The sequence below is a fragment of the Pseudorca crassidens genome, chromosome 3 (genome assembly GCF_039906515.1).
Source record: "Pseudorca crassidens isolate mPseCra1 chromosome 3, mPseCra1.hap1, whole genome shotgun sequence".
NCBI classification, from domain to species: Eukaryota; Metazoa; Chordata; class Mammalia; order Artiodactyla; family Delphinidae; genus Pseudorca; species Pseudorca crassidens.
The window spans coordinates 130,429,845-130,454,079 of record NC_090298.1 but is presented as its reverse complement, the minus strand read 5'-3'; the positions used below and the strand labels follow the sequence as shown (position 1 = coordinate 130,454,079).

The 24,235-nt window shown below is 47.2% G+C and overlaps 2 long non-coding RNA genes across 4 annotated transcripts in view; both read right to left on the bottom strand.

The window, feature by feature from the left end:
- LOC137221926 (uncharacterized) overlaps positions 1–8,663 on the bottom strand; it is a 55,332-nt gene extending 46,669 nt beyond the window's left edge. For all 3 annotated transcript variants that reach the window (XR_010942209.1, XR_010942208.1, XR_010942207.1), the window contains exons 1-2: positions 8,396–8,663; positions 7,396–7,511 (exon numbers count right to left, since the gene is read on the bottom strand). This is a non-coding gene — a long non-coding RNA (uncharacterized lncRNA). The remainder of the gene's footprint in view (positions 1–7,395; positions 7,512–8,395) is intronic.
- Positions 8,664–23,565: 14,902 nt separating this feature from the next.
- The window catches only part of LOC137220848 (uncharacterized), a 65,150-nt gene continuing 64,480 nt past the window's right edge, over positions 23,566–24,235 (bottom strand). The window contains exon 4 of the long non-coding RNA XR_010941814.1: positions 23,566–23,650. This is a non-coding gene — a long non-coding RNA (uncharacterized lncRNA). The remainder of the gene's footprint in view (positions 23,651–24,235) is intronic.

Genomic DNA, 24,235 nt, shown 5'->3' with positions numbered 1-24,235 from the left:
CGGCTGGGCCCGTGAGCCATCGCCGCTGAGCCTGCAAGTCCGGAGCCTGTGCTCCACAACGGGAGAGGCCACAACAGTAAGAGCCCCGCGTACCGCAAAAAAAAAAAAAATCACATCTTACATTTACTTGTTAGACTCTAGGATCTCTTTGAATCTAGAACCTCCTCCTCCAGTGCATTTGCTTTTGTTCTGTTTTCACGATGTTAACTTTTACGAAGAAATCACACCAGTTGCCTTATAAACTGTCCCACATTCTGGACTTGCCCGATTGCTTCTCTGTGGGTTACATGACGTGTTCCTCTACCCCTTGAAATTCTTGTAAACTGAAGCCAGCTCTGAAGACCTGATTAGGTTCAGGCTCAATATTTTTGGCAGGAGCAAAATTAGATGGAGTCGTGTAGTCTACTGCATCCTACCGAGAGGTGTGTAATGCTGGTTGTTCCACCATAGTGACAGTAAGCATGGCCCCTGGGATACAGTGCTGACAAGCAGAGAGAGGAGGAAGGAAGTGGGAAGGAGGGAAATGTCTTCACAGGCAATGCTTTTGAATAGGGCTTGAAAGAATGTGTAGGAGCCTGCTGGGTGGAGAAGAGGGACAGGGAAGGGCTTTCCAGGTATGGAGACAGTGTTGGGAAAGAGTGCTGAGCTTCAGGAAGTAGGAGGTGGTAGCCAAATGAGGCTGAGAATTGTTACAATAATAAGGACAGGCACTTAAGGCCTATTAGAGTTTACCACGTTCTAGGAACCATGCTAAGTGATTCATTTAATTTCTCACACAGTCCTATGGAATGGGTGCTACCACCCCCATTTTAATGGTGTGGAAATCAAGGTTTAGTGATGTGTGGTAACTTGCCTAAAGATCATAAAGCCAGGAACAGGAAGACTCAGGAGATTTGAATCCAGGTGCCCCTACTTTTAAAACCACAAAGCTCTACATTAAGGTGACACGGCAAAAGAGTTGGAGAGGCAGGTTGGGGTAGGTGGAAGCAGGCCTTCTCTGCCATTCTGAGGAGCCTGGATGTTATTCCTGGGGCAGTGGGGAGCCAGCGAAGGTTTCCTCGTAGGGGCAGGCATGGCTGTGCCTGAGAATCACCGGCTGCCCGGTGAAGGTGGAGTGGAGCTGCTGGGCTGAGCTAGTAGACCCAAGGTTGGGCGCCCCTTCAGGTGACTTGGGCCCTGGGGAGCAGAGATCTTAGGAAGGAATTCAAGTGCCTCCAACCATGTGCATGTCCTCACTCCCAAGTGCACTGCCCAGGGATGCGGCTGGGCTGGGCTCTCCCCAGGACACCCGAGAGCCTTCCTGCGCACGCAAACGCTGGGGTGCGGGGCAAAAGCAGGGTGGGCGCAGCACCCACGCACCCCTGCACATGGCGAACAGCTCCAGTTTCCACCGAGTCATCCCTAAGGCCCAGCATTTTTTTGGCCACAGCGCGCTGGAATGTGAACTGCAAAGACCAGGTGAAAGGACCAGCTTTAATCCCCGAGACACAGAGAGGGAAAGTAACTGGCCCAAGATCACACAAACAGATAGTGGCTGAGGCAGGACTAGAATGCAAGTCGTCCTGTAGATTCTATCCTTTCAGGCTGGAGTTTATTTTGGAATCAAAAGAAGAATCAAGAAACAGTCACTGAGGAATGGCCACGGGATGCCTAATGCTCCGGGGAATTTTTTATTTATATTTTCCCACTTTAGGAATCCTCTCGGAGGGCTCCGGGCGCCCTCCCCGGCTGGCTGTTGTCTCACAGTCCCCAAAACGGCGCAGCATCCCCGGCACTGCCTGTGCGTCCCTCGGTCCCTTGAGCACAACCCGTCAGCTGTCAGTGACGGCGGTGGTACAAAGCCTGGGCCTTGCTGCTCAACCTTCAAGCTTCAGGCAGGGAGGGTGTGTGCATGGAACACAGTAACTGCTCTGGGGCCAGGATACCTGCATTCAAACCTCTGCCCTGGTACTGACTAGCTGTGAGGCCTCCCCGCTCTATGCTTGTTTCTTCATTATTATTATTTTAATTTGTATTTTCTGGCCATGCTGCCTATGGGATCTTAGTTTCCCACCAGAGACCGAACCAGTGCCCCCTGCAGTGCGAGTGCAGAGTCTTAACCAGTGGACTGCCAGGGAAGGCCCCATGTTTCTTCATTTTTAAATCAATGAAAATAGCAGTGCTTCACACAGTTGGGTGTGAGGATTAAATAACATAAGCGTGTTCAAGGGCTTAGTAAGGCTTGCCACAAGATAAAGCCCGGTATTACTGTTCACTTGGGAATCAGTAGGCTTGGGTGCCTGCCACTGACTTATCTGTTTATTGGACAAACCTTCCAGATGCTGCATAAAATCTGCCTCTTCCACGAAGTATACTCGGATTAACTGTGCTCACTTTAAAGCCTCCTTGATTCCCAGAATTTAAAGCACAGCTGGGGACTTCCCTGGTGACGCAGTGGTTAAGACTCCGCTCTCCCAATGCAGGGGGCCCGAGTTTGATGCCTGGTCAGGGAACTAGATCCCACATGCATGCTGCAACTAAGAAGCCCACATGCCTCAACTAAGAGTGTGCATGCCACCACTAGGGAGCTGGTGAGCCACAACTAAGACCTAGCGCAACCAAATAAATAAATAAAATATTTTAAAAAGATAAAGGGACTTCCCTGGTGGCACAGTGGTTAAGAATCCACCTGTCAATGCAGGGGACATGGGTTCGATCCCTGGTCTGGGAAGATCCCACATGCCGCGAAGCAACTAAGCCTGTGCCACAACTACTGAGCCTGTGCTCTAGAGCCCATGCACCACAAATGCTGAGCCCACGTGCCACAACTACTGAAGCCCGCGCACCTAGAGCCCATGCTCCGCAACAAGAGAAGCCACCGCAATGAGAAGCCCGCACAACGCAACTAGAGAAAGCCCACTCACAGCAAGGAAGACCCAGTGCAGCCAAAAATTAAAAAAAAAGAAAATAACTTAAAATAAATAAGTTAATTAATTAAAAAATAAAGCACAGCTGGCATTCTCTAAACTAAAGGTAATGGCAGTGGGGAAGCGCAGTCTGTGTATCCCCCCTCCTCTCACAGCACTAAGCCAGACTCAGAAGGCCTGGGGCTTAGTAGTCTTACCCTGGACTAGCTGCTGACTAATCAATTCGGGGTAAATGATTTCATCTTTGTGACTCATTTTCTTCAGTAAAATAAGGGTGATAGTATCTGTTTTGCATGATGAAAAAAAGTCAGATTCCTGACCACACTTTGAGAATGGGAAGAAACAAAGAGGCAAAATGTTTTTTCAAAGCATATTTCATAAACCAGAAAAATGCTCATATATAGTGTTTTTCTTTTCTGAATTTTACCTTATTTAAAAGTTTTATAAGAAGATGCATTAATACATTCTCATGGTGAAAGAGTCATAGTATTAGTCAAAAAAGGGCAATCAGTTATATGTGAAATGTGACCCCAACTTTGTTTAAAAAAGCATAAATACACTGAAAAAATAAACAAGGAAATCCACCAACATGTTAATAATGGTGGTAGGATTACTGGTGATTATTATTTTCATTTCCTTTTTCTACATTTTCCATTTTTTCCTAGTGAGGATATATTATTTTTATAAACAGAAGAAAAGTACAATTATTTTTAAAGCAAAATAATGTATTTGCAAATATTCAAGGCTAAGCAAAAGCAAGTTGGATGTCATCTACGTGTGAGTCATTAGAAACCTTTAAGATTAAAATTCTACCTTTTGGAAGTACCTGTCCCCCAACTATGAGTCAGTCCATGGGTTTTTTTTCCTCATTGAAAGCCTCACGCAGAGCTCCCCACTCCTTCAGTTTCCAGAACTTCACCAGCCTCCTTGCCTGAGGGTCCTCTTGTTGAACTCGGGCCTGGCTGTGCTCTGTGGAGCTGAAGACCCTTGAAATCCCTGCAGTTACGAGCTTACCTCATTAGACGAGAAGGCCTGTTATTCACCAGTTTAAAAAAAAAAAGCCGTGGCATCCATGCCCCTGCTCTGGGTTATTGTGCCTCTTTTTACAGTCCATGTGGATCTTCTTAAAGTCCATCACAGCCTTACTGAACCTAGAAGCTCAAAAACCTTCAATGGCTCCTCGTTTCCTTTAGGGTGGGTACTGGCCAACTTCCTTAGTCTGGCGTTTGACTTGTAAGATGGGAACCACCTGTCCTTACAACTCCCATTAAGCCAATCAAATGGTCTGCTAGCCAGCCGCACAGCCAGGCCAGGAAGGGACAAAAATGAGCGAAGAGAGCTGGGTATAGGAATGCAATGGGGGGGACTTCCCTGGTGGTGTGGCCAGTGGTTAAGAATCCGCCTGCCTGGGGCATGGGTTTGATCCTGGCCTGGGAAGATCCCACATGCCGCGGAGCAACTAAGCCCATGCGCCACAACTACTGAGCCTGCGCTCTAGAGCCCATGAGCCACAACTACTGAGCCCGTGTGCCACAGCTACTGAGCCGTGTGCCACAACTACTGAAGCCCACGCGCCTAGAGCCTATGCTCTGCAACAAGAGAAGCCACCGCAATGAGAAGCCCGCACACCGCAACAAAGAGTAGCTCCCGCTCACCACAACTAGAGAAAGCCCGCACGCAGCAACGAAGACCCAATGAAGCCAAAAATAAATAAAAATTTAAAAAATAATAAATACGTATATATTTTTTAAAAAGCCACGGGGAAAGGCGTGTACTATGGCAAACGGGAGCAAAAGCATATGCCTTCTAAAGGGACTGTCACTTCTTTTTTTTAATTAATTTATTTCATTTATTTATTTTTGGCTGCATTGGGTCTTCGTTGCTGCACGCGGGCTTTCTCTAATTGCAGAGAGCGGGGGCTACTCTTCGTTGCAGTGCACGGGCTTCTCATTGCGGTGGCTTCTCTTGTTGTGTAACACGAGTTCTAGAGCACAGGCTCAGTAGTTGTGGCACACTGGCTCAGTAGCTGTGGCTCACGGGCTCTAGAGCGCAGGCTCAGTAGTTGTGGCACACAGGCTTAGTTGCTCCACGGCATGTGGGATCTTCCCTGCCCAGGGATCAAACCCGGGTCCCCTGCATTGGCAGGCGAATTCTTAACCACTGCGCCACCAGGGAAGCCCCAGGACTGTCACTTCTTGATGTCAATCAATTGCTGCCTGTTGGGATCTTTCAATTTTTCAAGAGAATTGAGAAATCTGGATCTATATGTGAAATCTTATTTTTAAATATTAGCAGCTAATTCACAATACACATTTGGCCAGTCTGCTGATCACAATTTGTGACCTGTCAAAGGAACACAATGAACTTTTCTCCCTCCGTACCTTTGCTTTTGCTGTTCCCACTGCCAAGAACACCCTCGCACTCATGTGGGTCTCATGAACTCCACCTATTCTGTTAGGCTCAGCAGAAACACCACCTCTTTTGTGAGCATTCCCAGATGACCTCAGCTAGAAGTGACACCTCCCTCCCCGGGGCTGCAACATTTAGTCCCCATCTCGTGCAATGGTTATTTTGATGAGTCCTACCTCTCTTGGTAGATAATGAGCCCCTAAAATACAGCTGACCCTCAAGCAACACAGGATTTAGGGGCACTGACAATCCCTCTAATGGAAAATCCGCATATAACTTGATACCTGCCCTCTTTATCTGCAGTTCTGCATCCTCAGATTCTACCTACTGTGGCTCATATAGTACTACAGTAGTATTTATTGAAAAAAATTCAGGTATAAGTGGACCCACGCAGTTCAAACCTGTGTTGTTCAAGAGTCAACTATATTCAGCAAATAGTTATGGCGCACCTGCTTTGTTACAGGCACCAGGCTAGGCACTGGGGATACAGCCTAGAGCAAGATGGATAGTCTCTGCCTGGATGGAATATAGAGTCTAGTACAGGGGACTGTATTTTTAAATTAACCATTCTCAAGACACCTAATTCCGATGTGTGATGAGTTTTATGGAGTGAAGAGAGTTTCTAAAAGGAACTTAATCCAGGCAGGAAGATTAAGCTGGTCATCACGAGGCTGCTCAGGGAAGCATTAGCACTAAGGCTGCACAGTTTGTATACCGCACAAAGGTAACAGGTGGAGAGGGCAGGCGAGAGCGGAGATCCAGTCCTGCCCAAACTGTGCCTTTTTCTTTTGTCTTTCTTGGCTGTGCCGCACAGCTCACAGGATCTCAGTTCCCCTATCAGGGACTGAACCCAGGCCACGGTAGTGAGAGCCGGGAATCCTAACCACTAGGCCACCAGGGAATTCCCAATGCTGTGCCTTTTTCTAATTTGCGAAGAAGCATTTTGTAGTCTAACAGGGGCAGTGTTTAGTTCCTCCTCCCCTCCGACCACCTCCTCCCCAAAAAGCTGCTCTAAATAAACACAGACTCTATTAAAAACAGTGAACTCTCTCTCTCTCTTTATATATATATATATATACATCCTCAAGAGATGTCCCCTGTACTCCCTTTCTACCAGAACACACCCTCTAAATCCTTACTTTAAAGACTTTGGGGATCAAGGAAGGCATCGCTGAGGAAGTGAATAGGAGCTGAGACTGAAGGTAAGAAGGGGCCAGGCAGCTAAAGCATGAGGAGCACCATGTACGAGGCCTCTGAGGACAGAAAGTACCATAGCTGAAGAATGTATTACTAATAGGCAGCCAGTGTGGCTGAAGTGTGGATAGACAGGGAGTGCGGCAAGGGTGGGCTGGGTAGTGACCATACCACCCAGGGCCTGTAAGGCCACATTAAGGGGTTCGATCCTCATCCTGAAATGTCCCATATTTCCCCCTCCCTGACCATGTTGCTTATGGGTGTCACTGCCCATGGGCAATCCCACAGAGAGCATGATAACACAAACTACCTTTCCAGAGCTCCTACCATGAGCCACGCACTGCGGTGAGGCCACATGTCCGGTTCACTCTTCCTTCCCTATCCTCCTAAGCAAGTAAGTATTCTTTGATTCCAACTGAGCAGATGAGAAAATGGAGGCGCAGAGAGGATGAGCAGCCTGCCCAAGGTTACCTGGCTATTAAAAGGTGGGCTGGGATTCCAGGTCTCTGATTCTGAGCCCTTCCTCTTGGCTGCCTTGTAACAAAGACCCTTGCAAATAAACAGAAGGCACGAGGAGTTCAGAGCCTGGCTACTCAAAGAGAGGTCTGGGAGCTTGTAGCATTGGCATCACCTGGAAGCTTGTCAGAAACGTAGGAGCTTCAGTTCCATCACCGTCCTAGTGAATCAATTCTCCTCTTACAAAAATCATGTGCATTCCAGACTGAGAAGCCCTACACTAGAGAATAATCCAAGCAAGCTGGCACACTGTCTTTGCAACCCTTATACAACAGTCTAGTATCTCAAAGGCCAAGTTTCCAGTGACTTGAAAACAACTTCTTATAACCAAATTTGCCAGAATTGCCAACTGTGCCATCCATCCACTTACCCTAGTTCTGTATTCCACTCCAACTCCAAGGGAAAGATCCTGAGAAGCTACCATCACCTCCAGTGTCAGGCTGCTGTACACTCTACTTCTGCTCAATTCCTTAGTACAGATCTGCCCTGATATAGAAAGGAATCTGAAGTTGTACCCTTCTCTGGTTTTTTCTGTTCCAGAAAATCTTCTATTTGGCGTCCACCCTGATCTCCAGATCATTTCCTGGGACCCACTTTTCACAAGCCAATTCCTTTCCTTAGCCTGCATTCCAAAGGAAGCAAAATGGTTTGGTGGAAGATTGGTAGGTGAGGGAAAGCTGGATTCTCCTTCTGCATTTAGGCCACATGTGGTGTGACTGGGAAACTCCCACCTCCATTTCCTCATTCCCATCTGAGAAATTAGTAGCATGGACTAGATAGATTAGGAATCGCTAAATCAGGGGCTTCACAGGTAACAGAAAGCAAGTTCAATGGCTTAGGTGAAAAAGGAAGGAGTAGTGGGGAATGTGGGGAATTCGAGGACGCAATGCCTTGACTAAAGAAGCAGCTCCACTCAGCAGGACGCTACTGTTGTCATGGGAAATACTGGCCCAGTGTTGACATATATTCTAATTTTTCAAGACTTGGGAATCAGACTTCCCCCCTATGAAATATCCTGTGGTGTTTAAACACTGGCATCTGGCTAAAACCTAAACAAACAACACTGTGTAGGCCAAATAAAGATCAGGTGCAGGCCAAACCTGCCCGTGGGCCGCCAGTTTGAGATGCCTGGCCTGGATGCCACCTAATGTTACGCTTAGATTGCATCCTATGTGCAGCTCTTCAAAATGCTGCTGTAAGGGAGGCGGAATCAGCGCCTTCCGGGGCCCGTCGCTCCTCCCCATCGCGATCCTGGGCCCTGTCCGTGCCTCTTCAGGCCTCTCGGGGAGAGGGCCATGCGCCGGGACTCAGCCTTGTTCGTGGTGGCGGTCACAGGTCGCACAGGGTCGCTTTCTTCACAATCTCCCTACCTGCTCGCCAGCTCTCCGGGCAGCGTCCGCGGCGATGATTCAGCCTCGGGCAGCCTGAGCCACGAGGGAGGGGAGGGGAAGGAGGCGGGGGAGGGGAAGGGGCGGGCGTGGCCGGGCCAACGGAGGAGGGAGGGGAGCGAGGAGGAAGGAGGATAGAGGGGAAAGGGAGGGAGGCGGAGGAAGGGAGGGGGAGGGGAGGCCGAAAGCCCAGCCCCCGCGTCCTCCCGCTCGCAGCCAGACGACTTAGGGCTGGGTGGGTGCTGGCGGGCCTGAGAAGAGCGGAGTGGGGGGTGGGGGCGGTGAGGTGGGGGAGGCACCAAAGGGAAGGTCTTGAGCTTCCAGCACTCATCCCCCATCCCGGAGTGTCCTTGTTGGCACGCGGTTCCTAGCCACACCCGCGGACCCACCCCTGCCGCGGTTGGATTAGTGCTGGGAAAGGCACCTTTAGACACGGACCCTTAGTGATCACCTCCCTCCCTGTGGAGGCCTTGGAGCACTGGGTAGTTAGAAAGGGACGGAGATGAGGGAGCCGGGGCCCTGCTAACCCGGGTCTTGCAAGGCAGAGAGAAAATCCACATCGCCTACCCACAAGTGGAAATTTAAAGGGAGAAATGATCTACTGGTACATTCTGCTGGGCTACACAGTAGCTATAATGCAAGGTTGAATTTGGAAGGTGGCCCAAGGAAGTTTCCTTAGCAATTTTTAAAAATATAAATGAATTGATGAATGAACGAAATGTGCTACAGGAGCATATCTGTGTGCGTAGAGAGGACAGGTTTTCTTTTTGTTGTAATGTCTTTGTGTGTGTGTTTGGGAGGATGTATAGGAGTCTGTATGTGTATCTCTTTTTTTAAATTAATTAATTAATTAATTTATGGCTGCATTGGGTCTTCGTTGCTGTGTGCAGGCTTCCTCTAGTTGCAGTGAGCGGGGCTACTCTTTGTTGCAGTGTGTGGGCTTCTCATTGTGGTGGCTTCTCTTGTTGTGGAGCACGGGCTCTAGGGGCACAGGTTTTAGTAGTTGTGGCTCATGGACTCAGTAGTTGTGGCTGGCGGGTTTTAGAGCGCAGGCTCAGTAGTTGTGGCACACGGGCTTAGTTGCCCCAAGGCATGTGGGATGTTCCCGGGCCAGGGCTTGAACTGGTGTCCCCTGCACTGGCAGGCAGATGCTCGACCACTGCACCACCAGGGAAGTCCTGTATGTGTATCTTGTATGTATGCATATGTATGCTTATAGATATAAGCACATTGATAGCTGTATATGAGCATGTGTGCTCAGAACGTGTCTCTGTGTATATGTACAGATACTTTTATATGCCTAAATGTTAAACAAGTGTGTATATATATGAGATCTATGGGCTTTCCTGAGCTTGCATGTACATAGGTGTATGGACATGAATTTGTGGGTTTGTGGGTGTGACAGCATGTACTTGCATATGTATTGCTATTGTGTGCCAGTGGTGTGTGTGTGTGTGTGTGTGTGTGTGTATGTGTATGTGTATGGGACTCCATGTGCCTTGGTGAGATTGCATTATGGTTGTGTATGTGTGTTCGTGAGTGTATGGGAATACATTTGTGAGTCTGTGGCCAGGGCTGGGGTGTGCCTTGAGGTTGCTTGTGTGTTCAGATGAGAACAGGTGTGTTTTTCCAAGTCTGAGTGGATATGACTGTAATGAGTCTGGGTATCTCTATAGCCAGCCTATTGATTCAGTCTGTGATAAGGGCCAGGTGATTCTTAAGGGTTGGGCTGGTCAAGGTACCTCTTGGAGGAGGAGGTCCTCAGAGGGTGGGGACTGTGGAAGTAGGAAAAGCTCCGGGTGTCCTGGCCCAGTGACCATCCAGAGCAGTGGAAGGCAGGGTGAGCAATGTAGGCTGAAGCAAGACACGGTGACCTTGAATGCCAGAACAGGTCGTCCTCCAGGTCGTCAGGGCCTCCACCCTCTCAAGTCTGCTTCTCTTGTGGCCTCCTCGCTGTCTACCTTGTCAGTGCTCTTCTGCAGAGGCATGCCCTCGGTCATTAACAATAGCAACAGTATATAAACAGACATTTCACCAAGGAAGACATACAGATGGCCAAAAAGCACATGAAAAGACGCTCAACGTCACTAATTATCAGAGAAATGCAACTCGAAACTACAATGAGGTTTCACCTCACCCTGGTCTGAATGGCCATCATCAAAAAGTCTACAAACAATAGGGCTTCCCTGGTGGCGCAATGGTTGAGAATCTGCCTGCCAATGCAGGGGACAAGGGTTCGATCCCTGGTCCAGGATAATCCCACATGCTGCAGAGCAACTAAGCCCTGTGCGCTACAACTACTGAGCCTGTGCTCTAGAGCCTGAGAGCCACAACTACTGAGCCTGTGTGCTGCAACTACTGGAGCCCGTGAGCCTAGAGCCCGTGCTCTGCAACAAGAGAAGCCACCGCCGTAAGAAGCCCGCGCACCGCAACAGAGTAGCCCCCGCTCACGGCAACTAGAGAAACCCTGTGCGCAGCAACAAAGACCCAACACAGCCAAAAATAAATAACTAAAATAAATAAATTTATAAAATAAAAAGAAGTCTACAAACAATAAATGCTGGAGAGGGTGTGGAGAAAAGGGAACTCTCCTACACTGTTGGTGGGGATGTAAATTGGTACAACCACTATGGAGAACAGTATGGAGGTTCCTTAAAAAACTAAAAATAGGGGCTTCCCTGGTGGTGCAGTGGTTAAGAACCTGCCTGCCAACACAGGGGACACGGGTTCAAGCCCTGGTCTGGGAAGATCCCACATGCTGTGGAGCAACTAAGCCCGTGCGCCACAACTACTGAGCCTGTGCTCTAGAGCCCACGTGCCACAGCTACTGAGCCTGCGTGCCACAACTACTGAAGCCCGCATGCCTAGAGCCCGTGCTCCGCAACAAGAGAAGCCACCACAATGAGAAGCCCGCTCACCGCAACAAAGAGTAGCCCCCACTCACTGCAACTGGAGAAAATCCCACACGCAGCTACGAAGACCCAACACAGCCAAAAATAAATAAATAAATAAATTTATTTAAAAAACCAAAAAAAACTAAAAATAGAATTACCATGTGACCCAACAGTCCCACTCCTGGGCATATATCTGTAGAAAAACATAATTCAAAAAGATATATGCACCCCAATGTTCATTGCAGTACTATTTACAATAGCCAAGACATGGAAGCCACATAAATGTCACTGACAGAGAAATGGGCAAAGAAGATGTGGTACATATATACAATAGAATATTACTCAGCCATAAAAAAGAATGAAATAATGTCAATGGCAGCAACATGGATGGACCTAGAGATTATCATCCTAAGTGAAGTCAGACAGAGAAAGCCAAATATCATATATCACTCATATGTGGAATCTAATTTTTTTAAAATGATACAAATGAACTTATTTACAAAACAGAAACAGACTTACAGATATCGAAATAAACTTACGGTTACCAAAGGGGAAATGTGGGGCAGGGGGCTATATCAGGAGCTTGGGATTAACACACACACACTAGTATGTATAAGATAGATAACCAACAAGGACCTACTGTATAGCACAGGGAACTCAATATTCTGTGATAATCTACGTGAGAAAAAAATCTGAAAAAGAATGAATATATGAATATATATAACTGAATCACTTTGCTGTACAACTGAAACTAACACAACATTGTAAATCAACTATACTCCAATTAAAAAAAAAAAAGCAACATTATGGACCACTTACTGTGTGCCTGTCCCCCAAAAGCTGTGAACAGGCATTGGCTCAGCTTAATATCCCCAATGTTACAGAGGGGGCCACTGAGGAGGTAAAGTGCCTGTTCCTGGTTACACAGCTAGTAAGGGTGCCTCCAACTCCAAGGGCTGCATGCCCTCTCAACTGCTAGACCAGGCAGGGTCTCACAATCTCGGCACTACTGACACTTGGGGCCGGAGAGTTGATAGTTCAGTGCTGTGGGGCTGCCCTGTGCACTGTAGGATGTTCAGCATCATCCTTGGTCTCTGAACACTAGATGCCAGTAGCACCTCCCATTCCAGTTGTGACAACCAAAATGTCTCTAGGTATTTCCAAATGTCCCCTGGGGATAAAATGACACACACACACACACACACACACACACACACACACACACACACACACACACACGATTGAGAACCAGTGCGCTAGACTATCCTGCCTCCCTGGATAAATGTTTTCTGAAGGGCTGCACCATCTGCACCCTGTCCGGTGGCTTCAGCAGTCCCTCTCCTTTCACAGTGATCCTCACTTGCACACAGGAAGCGCCCGGCCTCTGTCTCAGTCAAACAGAATGTTAACTAGCTGGGCCACCTTATCCAACAACTCAACCTCTCTGAGTCCCAGCCACAGAAAGCACAGGGCTCAGCACCTCCACGGCTCTTATTATTATCATCTGAGTCACAGGGATTCCCTGGGTCAGAGCCAGGAAGAAGAGGGCCCCAAGCTGTAGACGATGCTGGTTCTGCAAGTTTGCTTGCTGGTTCAGTGAGGAATCAGTGCTACAGAGTTGGGCCAAAGCTGGTCCCAGGTAACGCTCTCATATTTATGCTGTTTCAACTTTGCAAATAAAACAGCCTGACTTTTTCCACCAGCAGAACCCAATTTTAATGAGCACCTGCTATGCTGTGGCCAGAGCAGGTGCTCAGGAGGGGCGAGGCAGAGCCATCAGCAGGACGAGCACATGTCCAGGTCCAGACTCCAGTTACAGACAAGACACAAGTGATAACACCTGCAGAGGCCTTCCGCTTCCACAGAGTCATGCCTGACTCTGCCACTCAGGAAACTCTCTTTGCCTCTTAGCTATGTGTTCCTTCGCTGCACCATCTCTCCTAGTCTCCAATCCCTGCAGTATTCCTGATATTTACAGGGTCCTATATCCGGTCCTCTTGGGAGGCTGCAGAGCCACGTGGTCAAGGGTAAGGGTTCTGCTGCCTCATCGCCTGCACCTGTGTGGTCTTGAGCAAGGCACTTCATCTGTCTGTGCCTTAGCTTTCCTCATTTTGAAAATGGGGATCTTAAGAAGCCCAATCTGGCAGGATGAAATGAGACAGTAGTACACTAAAAGATGCTAGGCCTGTAGTAAGCCCTTAATAAGAGAGAGACAAATATCGTATGCTAACACATATATATGAAATTTAAGGGAAAAAAAATGTCATGAAGAACCTAGGGGTAAGACAGGAATAAAGACACAGACCTACTGGAGAACGGACTTGAGGATATGGGGAGGGGGAAGGGTAAGCTGTGACAAAGCGAGAGAGAGAGAGAGAGAGAGAGAGAGAGAGAGAGAGAGAGAGAGAGAGAGAGAGAGAGAGAGGGAGAGAGAGAGAGAGGGAGAGGGGGGCATGGACATATATACGCTACGTAAGGTAGATAGCTAGTGGGAGGCAGCCGCGTAGCACAGGGAGATCAGCTCGGTGCTTTTCGATCGCCTGGAGGTGGAATAGGGAGGGTGGGAGGGAGCAGACGCAAGAGGGAGGAGATATGGGGACATATGTATATATGTAGCTGATTCATTTTGTTGTAAAGCAGAAACTAACACACCATTGTAAAGCAATTATACTCCAATAAAGATGTTAAAAAAGTTTAAAAATAAATAAATAACAGCTACCATTACTGTTGTTATTCTTCATTAACAATGAAATGCACATGAGCAGTTACTAATTGCAAGGCACTGTGCTAAGCCCTGCACAATTCTTTTCTCATTTGATCCCTTCAGCAGCTCTACAGGAAGGTGCTGTTGTTAGCCTCAGCAGGGAAGAGAAAGTTCAGGTACAATGGTAAGTGACTTACCCAAGGTGACAGAGGTAAAATGAACCAGAACCAAAGTGTTGTTACTGCAAAGCCTCACTGCCCTGAGCTTCTCCACTGAAAGCAGATTTTACCGTAGGAAGGAAGGGCTCCTCTCCAGCTGAGGGGTCCCCGGGGAATTTGAGAGGCCCAGAGAAGAAGGCAGTGAGGGTCGGAACAGAAGGAGGGGTTTGGCTCAAAATGGGTGAAGTTTCCTTTTTCAGCTTTTGATGAAATCACCTAACATAGTGGGCTGTGGTCTCATGACCTCTAAGAGGAGTTGCCAAGCTTTTACTAGCGCATAAAGTTTATTTTTGTTACAAGCCATGGTGTATATTGTTCCAGTGCTTTTTGTTTGAATTGGATTGTAGGAAGGTACAGAAAGGTGTTAACTTGCTACAAGTCACAGGACAGATGGGAGGCCCATTTTAAAGCTGGTGCCAAAGAAAGATGGTGTGTTTACCAGAAGCTGTGAGAACAAGGCCAGGTGAGTATATAAGAGAGGATGGCCTTTGTGGAAGGGTTAGTTCTTCCGACACATGTGCCAAAGGGGACAGAGAGTCATCTGGTAACTGTTTTGTTTTCTTTTAAAGATATTCAAGGCATTGTTTTTCATTGTACTATGATGGTGTATTTATTGCTATGTAGCAAATAACCCCAAAGCTGAGTGGCTTAAAACAAATATTATTTTGTAGTTCCTGTGGATCAGGAATGCAGGAATGATTTAGCTATGTAGGCTATGGCTTGGAGTCTCTCATGAAGTTGCAGTCTAGATGTCAGCCAGGTCTGAAGTCATCTGAAGGCTTGACTGGAACTGGGGGATCTGCTTCCAAGATGGCGCATTCACATGGCTGTTGGCGGGAGGCCTCAGTTCTTCACCATGTGACCTCTCCATAGGGCTGCTTGAGTGTCCTCACACCATGGAGGTAGGCTTTCCCCGGAGCAAGGGACAGCAAGATGGAAGCCACGTTGTCTTTTATACCTAGCTTCAGAAGTCACACAACATTGTTTCCTGAATAACCTGTTGCTTACACAGGTCAGCCCTTCTCAGTGTGCGAGGGCAACACACAAGGACGTGAATACCAGGAGGTGAAGATCATGGGGCCATCTTGGAGGCAGGCTATCATAGTGGTCATCATTGCCCATTTGTTTCCTACTGTATGGAAGACTCTGGATTTCAAATCAAATCCAGTATTCAAACTGGGCTGCGAACACCAAAGAGTTGAGAGCTGCTCATCCAATGGCTTCATTTTATCTGGACCTGCCTGTGGGGTCCCCTTGGGGGTGTGGTTCCAGCAGTGTCCCAGGTTGACTCCATCAGAAATAAAGAGCTATGATCCCATGACACTGAAAGTGTGTTATCTGCTCCAGGTGCCAGCAGGGTGCAGTGGCTAAGGAGTATGAACCTTGTAACCAGGCAGAACTGGATTCAAATCCTGACTCCCCTATTAATGATTTGGGGACTGGGCAGTTGGCTTAACTTCTCTGAGCCTCCGTGTCTTTACGTATAAAATGGATTAAGATCAACTTCACAGGGTCATTGGGTCGATGAAATACTGGATGACAGAGTGATGATAAAAGGAGTCAGGTACTCTGCCAATGTTCACCCATAGGTTTGTTATTAATAGTGATAACAGTAAAGTACTGACAATAGCTCACATTTATGGAGCTCCTAATACTGTCAGTCTCTGAAGCTTAGAGCAGTTAAGACACACAGCTATGAGAGCTGAGACTCAAACCCAAGTCTGTCTGTCTCCAACCAAACTGTTGGATAACTTGCGTTTTTCACCTGATAGTCTGTAATTATGGACAATACATGGTTTTACCTCCTTCCCCTTTCCCCTCTTTTTGGCTGCTTAGTAGTACATGGACACTGCATAATTAAACTATTTCCCCTATTGTTAGATACTTAGTTTCTAATTCTTTGCCATTAACAATGAGGCTTCACGGAGCATCTTTGCTGCCCAGGCATTTGCCCAGAGCTCACCACGTACCAGGGGCTGTGCCAGGTAACTGACGTATGTACCTTGTTCAATCCTCCACCAGCCCAAGCACATCAGCTAGGAAATGACACTTTCAGGCTATCATTCTGTTGTCTAACAGAGTGCCTTTTATAAGGATTGAGAATCCCTTGCTTTCTCACTGCTGAAGTTCTTTATTCCAATAGGGCCCCCAAGGAGTACCTGTGTTTCCTCTACAGCACGTTCCTGGGAAATCAGAGGGCTTGGAGTCTGCAAACACACGTTTAACAGAAGGACAGGTTCACAGCAACAGGGGCTCCCCAGACACAGCCCTGTAACAGACAGGATTGGCCAGGTTATGCTGCAGTGGCAAACAACCCCAAGACAGTGGCTTAAGATACCCATTGTGGGGCTGTGACGGGCTCTGTTTTTGTTTTTTTTCAATTTATTTATTTTATTTTTATTTATTTTTGGCTGCATTGGGTCTTTGATGCTGTGCACGGGCTTTCTCTAGTTGCGGCTATCGGGGGCTACTCTTCATTGCAGTGCACGGGCTTCTCATTGCGGTGGCTTCTCTTGTTGCAGAGCACAGGCTCTAGGCATGCGGGCTCAGTAGTTGTGGCACACGGGCTTAGTTGCTCTGTGGCATGTGGGATCTTCCTGGACCAGGGCTCGAATCCGTGTCCCCTGCGTTGGCAGGTGGATTCTTAACCACTGCACCACCAGGGAAGCCCAGGGGCTCTGTTTTGTGTTGTCCTTACTCCAGGCCCTAAGCTGATAGAGCAGCTACCAACCTGAATACTGCCACGAGCCATTCCAGGAGGCAAGACAGAATGCAGTCATTTGCACACTGGCTCCTAAAGCTTCCACCTGGAAATGACTGCTTACTTCCTCTCACTTTTTTTTTTGACAAAGCAAGTCACGTAGGCATGCGTAACTCTGCAGAGATGTACATCCTGCTGTGTGCCCTGAGCAGGGAGAACGAGAATATTTGGTGAACAGCACTGACGACCACCACAGGCCTTTTCTTCTGCTGACCATTTAGAAGGAGTCTGACGATCAGAACCATGCTTTGGAACAACTGAGTCCAGGCCAGAAGCGCCCAAGTGTGTCTTTGCCTTCTGTCTTGGAATAAAGACCCTTACTTCGCAACCCTCTTTACTCACACTGTGAAGCTGAGTTGGCCCTGAATCTCTGGGGCTCCAGGAGGTAAGGAGAACAGAGAAGTGTGGGTCCAGGGAGATGGACCGGGGGTGACTACGGGTGGAGCTCTGTATTCTGAACTGTATCAGCCATGGAGTGACTGTGTGTCTGTGCTCTTCGGCAGTGGAAAGGGCATTTGACTCCTGTGTGACCTTGGAAAGTCATCTGGAAACAACCTAAATGTGCTTCAAAGTGAAATGGTTATACCAGCCAGGTATATAGAGCTGTAGTATTTATATAAATACTAAAGAGAAATGATAAAGAGTGTTTATATTTATACAGATGTACCTTGAAAATACGATGTTGAGTGGGGAGAAAAAGCAAGTGGCAGCATGATATGTGCAGTCTGATACCATTTATGTAACTTTGAAACACATACACTGAACACTACTACACATATTGGTCTTTGATGCATGTGCTGCATATGACAGTGCTGGTGGGGTTTGGGGGTTGGGGGAGTGGGGTGGAGGGGCTGAGACAGAGAATGAAGGAAACAAGTGGGGCTTCAACTCTAGTTGTAATTTAAAATAAACACACAGTAGGAAGGGTGGGAGGGAGGGAGACTCAAGGGGGAAGACATATGGGAACATATGTTTATGTATGACTGATTCACTTTGTTGTAAAGCAGAAACTAACACACCATTGTAAAGCAATTATACCCCAATAAAGATGTTAAAAAAAAAAAAAAAACACAGGATAAGCACATATAATAAACTTTTAGTAGCTGTCAATTCTGAGTAGGAAGACTTGGATGCCTGTGATATTATTGTTTGTATTTCTTACGTTTTTAGAATGAAAAAGGGGAAAGCTTGCTTGGCCTCTTAGGTCTCAGTTTCCTCATCTCTCAAATAAGGTCATTGATCTAGAATGGTGGGTGGTTATCACAGACCAGTAAAATTTCAGGAAAAAAAATGGGGGATAGGGATGTCCATTTTAAATTTTGCCCACAATGGGTTTTAAGAAAACTGAATTATCTATTCTGACCATGATTTCATAAAAAGAAGGAACATTTTTAACATGAAATTAGTGGGAAGGACACACTCTCAGAATAGAGAGCTGAATAAAATTTTGTTCTCGTTTTCCAATAACTTATTTAGTAAAAGAAACACATACTCATTACAAAACATTTGGAAAATTTATCATGAACAGAATAAACTACTCACCCCTATTTTCACCACCCAGAGAAAAAATTGCTGTCATATATATATATATATATTTATATATATATATATGTTTATCATGTGTGTGGTATTTCTAATTTATATATGACTTTTGCTCCTTTTTTCTTATTGTAAAATTAATACATTAATTGGGATTTGGAAAAAAAGATAAATAGAAGAAAACAGAGATATTAATAAATTAAGCTTTCCATCCATAATTTATTTTTCTCATTTCACCTTGAATCAAAGAAAACTTCTCAGACTGGCATTTGGGAATAATAAGTAGAAGGAATAATAATAACTGATATTTATTGAGCCCTTACTACATACCAAGTCTTGTGCTAAATGCTTTATGGGGCTATCCCACTTAATCCTCACCACAACCCTATGAGCTACATATGTTTACTGCCCCCTTTCGCAGATGTGGAAGCTGAGGTTCAGAAAGGTGAAGTAACTTGCTCAGAGTTACACACCTCCTAGAACCTGATGTCCAGAAAGGTTAAATAACCTATGTCAGTTCCCGCATCACTTCCCGAGCAATTTGCTCTCTGCCCACCCTGTGCCCTGAGAACCAGCGGGTGGCCTGCTCAGAGTTTGAAGTTCAGCCCAAGGTCAGGGGGAAAAGGAGCTCTTGCTCAGGTCCCAGTGGCATATGGTCGGGAGGGTAGTGGCCCTTCTAGGAGAGGCGTTTTTGTGGCTTAGTGATGGGGGTAGAACTTTTTCTTCTCCTCAGCCAAGGCCAAGGCCACAGCTGTCTCATCCTCTCATCCCTCTGAATCAGCCCGCGGGTCCTTGGTCCAGGGTCAGCCCTGCCCAGGAGCCACGCAGCAGCACCCTTCATTCATCTGTCACGTGTTTGCTCGTTCACCTCCTTTGGACCGAAGGCCTGCCACGTGCCAGGTGCTGTGGTGAGTGGAGCAGGTCTGGTGAGGGTAAGAAGAGATCCCTGCCTTCATGGAGCTCACTCCTGGGGAGAGAGTCTGAAGGTGGCGAGAGAAAGGGTCCCTGGCACCTGCTCTTTGCTCACCTACATGCTCCAAACCAGGCGGGTCTGCTAGCAACACGCCCCACTCAGCCCACCAGTGGGCAGATTAGGACAGTGAGTGCCACCCAGCCAACAGGCACAGGTTTGGTGAACCTCACATGATCTTAGCAGGCTTCTTTAGGAAAAAGAGTACAAAATCCAAATTATAAATACAAAATTAGCACAACACGAATGTTTACTTAGCCCGTGAAAAGAAAGCACAGCAAATAGCAAATTGTAAAAACCTACCAGGAGTTCTCTGTTGGTCCAGTGGTTAGGACTCGGTGCTTTCGCTGCCGATTGGCCCGGGTTCAATCCCTGGTCGGGGAAGTAAGATACTGCAAACAGCAAAGCACGTCCGAAAAATAAAAAACAACTACCAATTCCATAAACATCACAAAATTCAGAGAAATAAAGTAACACTTTATGAATTAACCGTTTGACACAGCTCTCTTATATTTCGTCCTATGTTTTTGGCCACACGCCCTTTGATCATTGTGTGGACACATTTCCAGGGCCCCTTCCAGGGGAAGTGGCAGGGCAAGTGAGGGCCCCTGAAGTTTAAGCTTCATTCGCTTCTCTGTAAATCCACCCCTGGATTTAATTCTTTACCTCACCAAATCCTCAGAACAATCCTGTCTTGTAGGCTCTGTTGTTACCCCATTTCATGGATGGGGCAACAGGTTCAGAGACAGAAGGGTTTGTCCGAGGTCACGGGCTCTCCACTGTGACCTTCACACTACCCTGCCCTGCATACAACTCCTGGGTTTGGTAAATAGTCTCAAATACATCCCCTGCCCAAAGTGCTCCCAAGCTGGAAGGAAAAGGCAAGACTTGAAACCCAGAAGAAACGAAGCTCTATCACAAGGCCCCCTTGTCCCTTCCCTCTTTCTATCCGGATCTGATCAAACGTCCACCTCCTGCAGGAAAACTCTCAGGGCTTCATGGGCCCACTCTCTGGCCTCTTCCTCTTTGCATGGTTGAATGAATTTATGTCCCCGTTTTGCTCTTCTTTCCCCATGGAGGGGGCGAGTCAAGGTCCCTCTCTGGGATACAGTTTCCCCAGCTGGAAAATGGTTTCTAAGGTCTCTTTCAACTATAGAAACTCAGGAATTTTTTTTTTTCTTTTGAGAAAGCCTTGGATCCTTCTGGTCCAGTATCAAGGCTGCAGCACCATCCTATACAATCTCTCACCAAGCCCTTTGCCCTCTCTGACCCAACCCCCAGCTATGGCCCTGGCCAAGCTGCCACACTTTCTCACCTGGATTATGGCAACAGCCTTAGTCTCCATACAGCTGCTTGAGTGATCTCTTAAAAGTAGAATAGGGCTTCCCTGGTGGCACAGTGGTTGAGAGTCCGCCTGCCGATGCAGGGGACACAGGTTCGTGACCCGGTCTGGGAAGATCCCACATGCCGCGGGGTGGCTGGGCCCGTGAGCCATGGCCGCTGAACCTGTGCTCCACAACGGGAGAGGCCACAGCAATGAGAGGCCTGCGTATCGCAAAAAAAAAAAAAAAAAAAAAAAGTAGAATAAAGACAAAAATCCCTGCGATGGCTGCCGGGCTCCTGGGCCCCAGGTCATCTCTCTCTGCTGCCCTCCAGCCCCACTGCCATATGGCAAACCCTTTATCACCTCAGGCCTTCGCACATGCTGTTCCCTCTCTCTAAGACACTCTTCCCCCACACTTCCCCAGGCTAACTCCCATGCATCCTTTCCATCTCAGGTGCAATATCTCTTCTTTGGAGAGGACTTCTCTGACTCCTCAGTTTAAATGAAGTCCCTGGGAATAGAAACCGATGTCACCTACTATATGGTAGGCTGAGAAATGGCCACCAAAGAAATCAGGGCCTAATCCCTGGAACTTATGAATATTACCTTAATCGGAAAAAGGGCAACAGCTGCAGATTGATTAAATTAAGGACCTCAAGATGGGGAGATTATTCTGGATTATCGGGGAGGGCCCTAAATGCAATCCAATATATCCTTATAAGAGAGGGTCTTGAGACCAAAAAGTTTGAGAACGGCTATGTGAGTGCAAGGCACTGGCTGCGTTTGTGGAAGGAGGCGCAGAGGGAGACACACATACAAAGAGAAGGTAATACAAAGATGAAGCAGAGAGAGATTTGAAGATGCTGGCCTTGAAGACTGGAGTGATGTGGCTACAAGCCGCCGGAAGCTGGGAGAAGCAAGGAATGCATTCTCCTCTAGAACCTCCAGGGGCAGTGCAGCCCTGCTAATATCTTAATTTCAGTCCAGTTATACTGATTTTGGACTTCTGGCCTCCAGAACTGTGAGAGAATAAATGTCAGTTGTTTAAAGCCACCAAGCCTGTGGTCCTCTGTTACAGTGACAACAGGAAACTAACAGACCCACTCAGTATCCTGTCCCTCTTTAATTCTTACAGAATTCTTAATTCATTCAGGATGCCCAGCTCAAGTCTTCATTTACCAGCCTCCTTTCCAGCCAGCTGTGCTATGTGACCATATTCTGGCCAGTGAGATATAAGCAGAGATTGTGTGGATTTCTGAGAAGGCTCCTTAAAAGGAGATAGAGAACCTAGGTGTGCCCTTTTGCTCTTCCATCCTTCCTGCTTTCTGTCTGGAATACGCACGTGAAGGCTGACACTCCAGTAACTATCTTGGGAACATGAGGTACAACCGAGGCCCCCATCCCTGAACTGCTGAACCAACACCAGCAGCCCCTACCTCCAGACTTCTCATTATGAGAAGAAAATAAACTTACATGCTGATGCCACTGTCCTCAAGGTCTGGGTTAATAACAGCTGTTCATAATCCCCCCGAAATACCTTTCCTACTATTCCATCTCATTCCATTTTTTTATGGAAATCATCAGAATGTATAATAATACCTTACTTGAGTGTTTAGTTATTTAGTGTCTGCTTCCTCTGCTAAACTATAATTTCCATGAGGGCAGGGCCTGTGTCTGCTTTCTTCATAGCACAGGACCTTTTCTCTGTGCAGAGTAGGTGCTCAATAAATATTTATTGAATGAATGAATGTATAAATGCATGAATGAACAAGGCCTCTCCTAGTGAGGTCCCAGGCTCATTATAAGACAAAGATCACACTTTTCATTTCTCTTATCTCTAGCCCAGCCTTGGGCCCCAAGTGAATGTTCCTGGAATCCTGATTAAGTAGAATGGAATACAAAGAAGTGAAAATATCTGGGCTCCAGTCAGCCCTGTGGCTTGGTGACAGTGGGTGCTGAATAAAGGTTTGTTGAGTGACTGGGGAACAGCCTGGCCGTCTGGAGAAGGACAAGGATGTTGGGGGATGGCATTTCAGCTGGGATATGAGGTCCTGAGAGTGCAGTGCCTGCCGAATCTCCAACCAGCCATCAGATTTACAGGGTAGCAGAAGCCAACTCTGAGCTCCATCAGGCTGTGCCTATGTTAAATTCCTGGGAGTCGAGGCTCAGAGTGGGGCAGGGACTTGCCTGAGGTCACCTGGGAAGTTGGCAGAGCCTGGATTAGGCCATGCAGCTCCCAATTCAGCTCTTCCTCCTGTTTGTGTTCTCACCTCTGCACCCTGCTGCCTTCTAGGTGAGGAGACCAAGGGAAAAGGAGGCCTGCACGCCTAGGGCTTCCCAAGGGAACATCAGCTGCAAGCGTTCAACCTTCCCACTTCACAGATGCCATCACTGAGGTGCCGTGAGGCCGCGGGTCCTGTACCAGAGTTTGCAGGGGTTGGAAACTGCGACCAGGTGACCCCAGTGCAGAGCTTTCTCCACAGTCACATCCTGTCTCTTGACCTTGCTATAGGGAATCTCACCTCTCCAAGCCGGGGGCGGATTGTGCGTTCCCACTGGGGTTCTCAAGCTCCAGCCTCCAGGCTGGCAGGTTTAGGACTTACTGTTCACACTTGATCCACCAGTTTAAGGTACCTGAGAAACTTGCTTGGTTGACCATGCCTGTCCTTCATGTGGAGAAGGGAGAAGCTGAAAGTGTCTCAAGGTCTAGTCCAGGGTCACAGAGCAACCAACCTTTGTGGAACCATGTCTCTCTTGGCCAGTGTTCAGCCACCTGCAGTTCAGCAATGATCTCCAGCAGGGCAGGCAGAGGAGTGGACACTCGGCCCTGGAGACAGAAAATGATGCGTGTTAGTGAGTCCAAGGTCAAGGGCGCCTCCTTCCACAAACGCAGCCAGTGCCTTGCACTCACATGGCCGTTCTCAAACTTTTTGGTCTCAAGACCCTCTTTAAACTCTTAAAAATTACTGAACCCCAAAGATTTTTGTTTATGGTGGTTATGTCTGTCAACGTTTACTGTATCAGAAATAGAAATTGAGACATATAACAAATATTAAATGATGTAAAAATAATGATAAGCACTCTAACATAAATCTAGATTATGAAAAATAACCATATTCCAGAAAATAATTAGGGTGAAGAGTAGCACTGTTTTACATTTTTCCAAATCTCTTTAATGTCTGGCTTAATAGAGGGCAGCTGGATTCTCACAACTGCATCTGTGTTCAATCTGCTATGAAATAATATGACACACAGCCTCTGGAAAACTCCACTGTACACTCATGAGAGAAAGAGAGTAAAGAAGGTCTTAGTCTTACAATGAAAACAGTTTTGACCTCATGGATCCTCTGAAAGGGTCTTCAGGGGTCCCTGGACCATACTTTGTGAACCACTGGTCTGCACGCTTGATTTA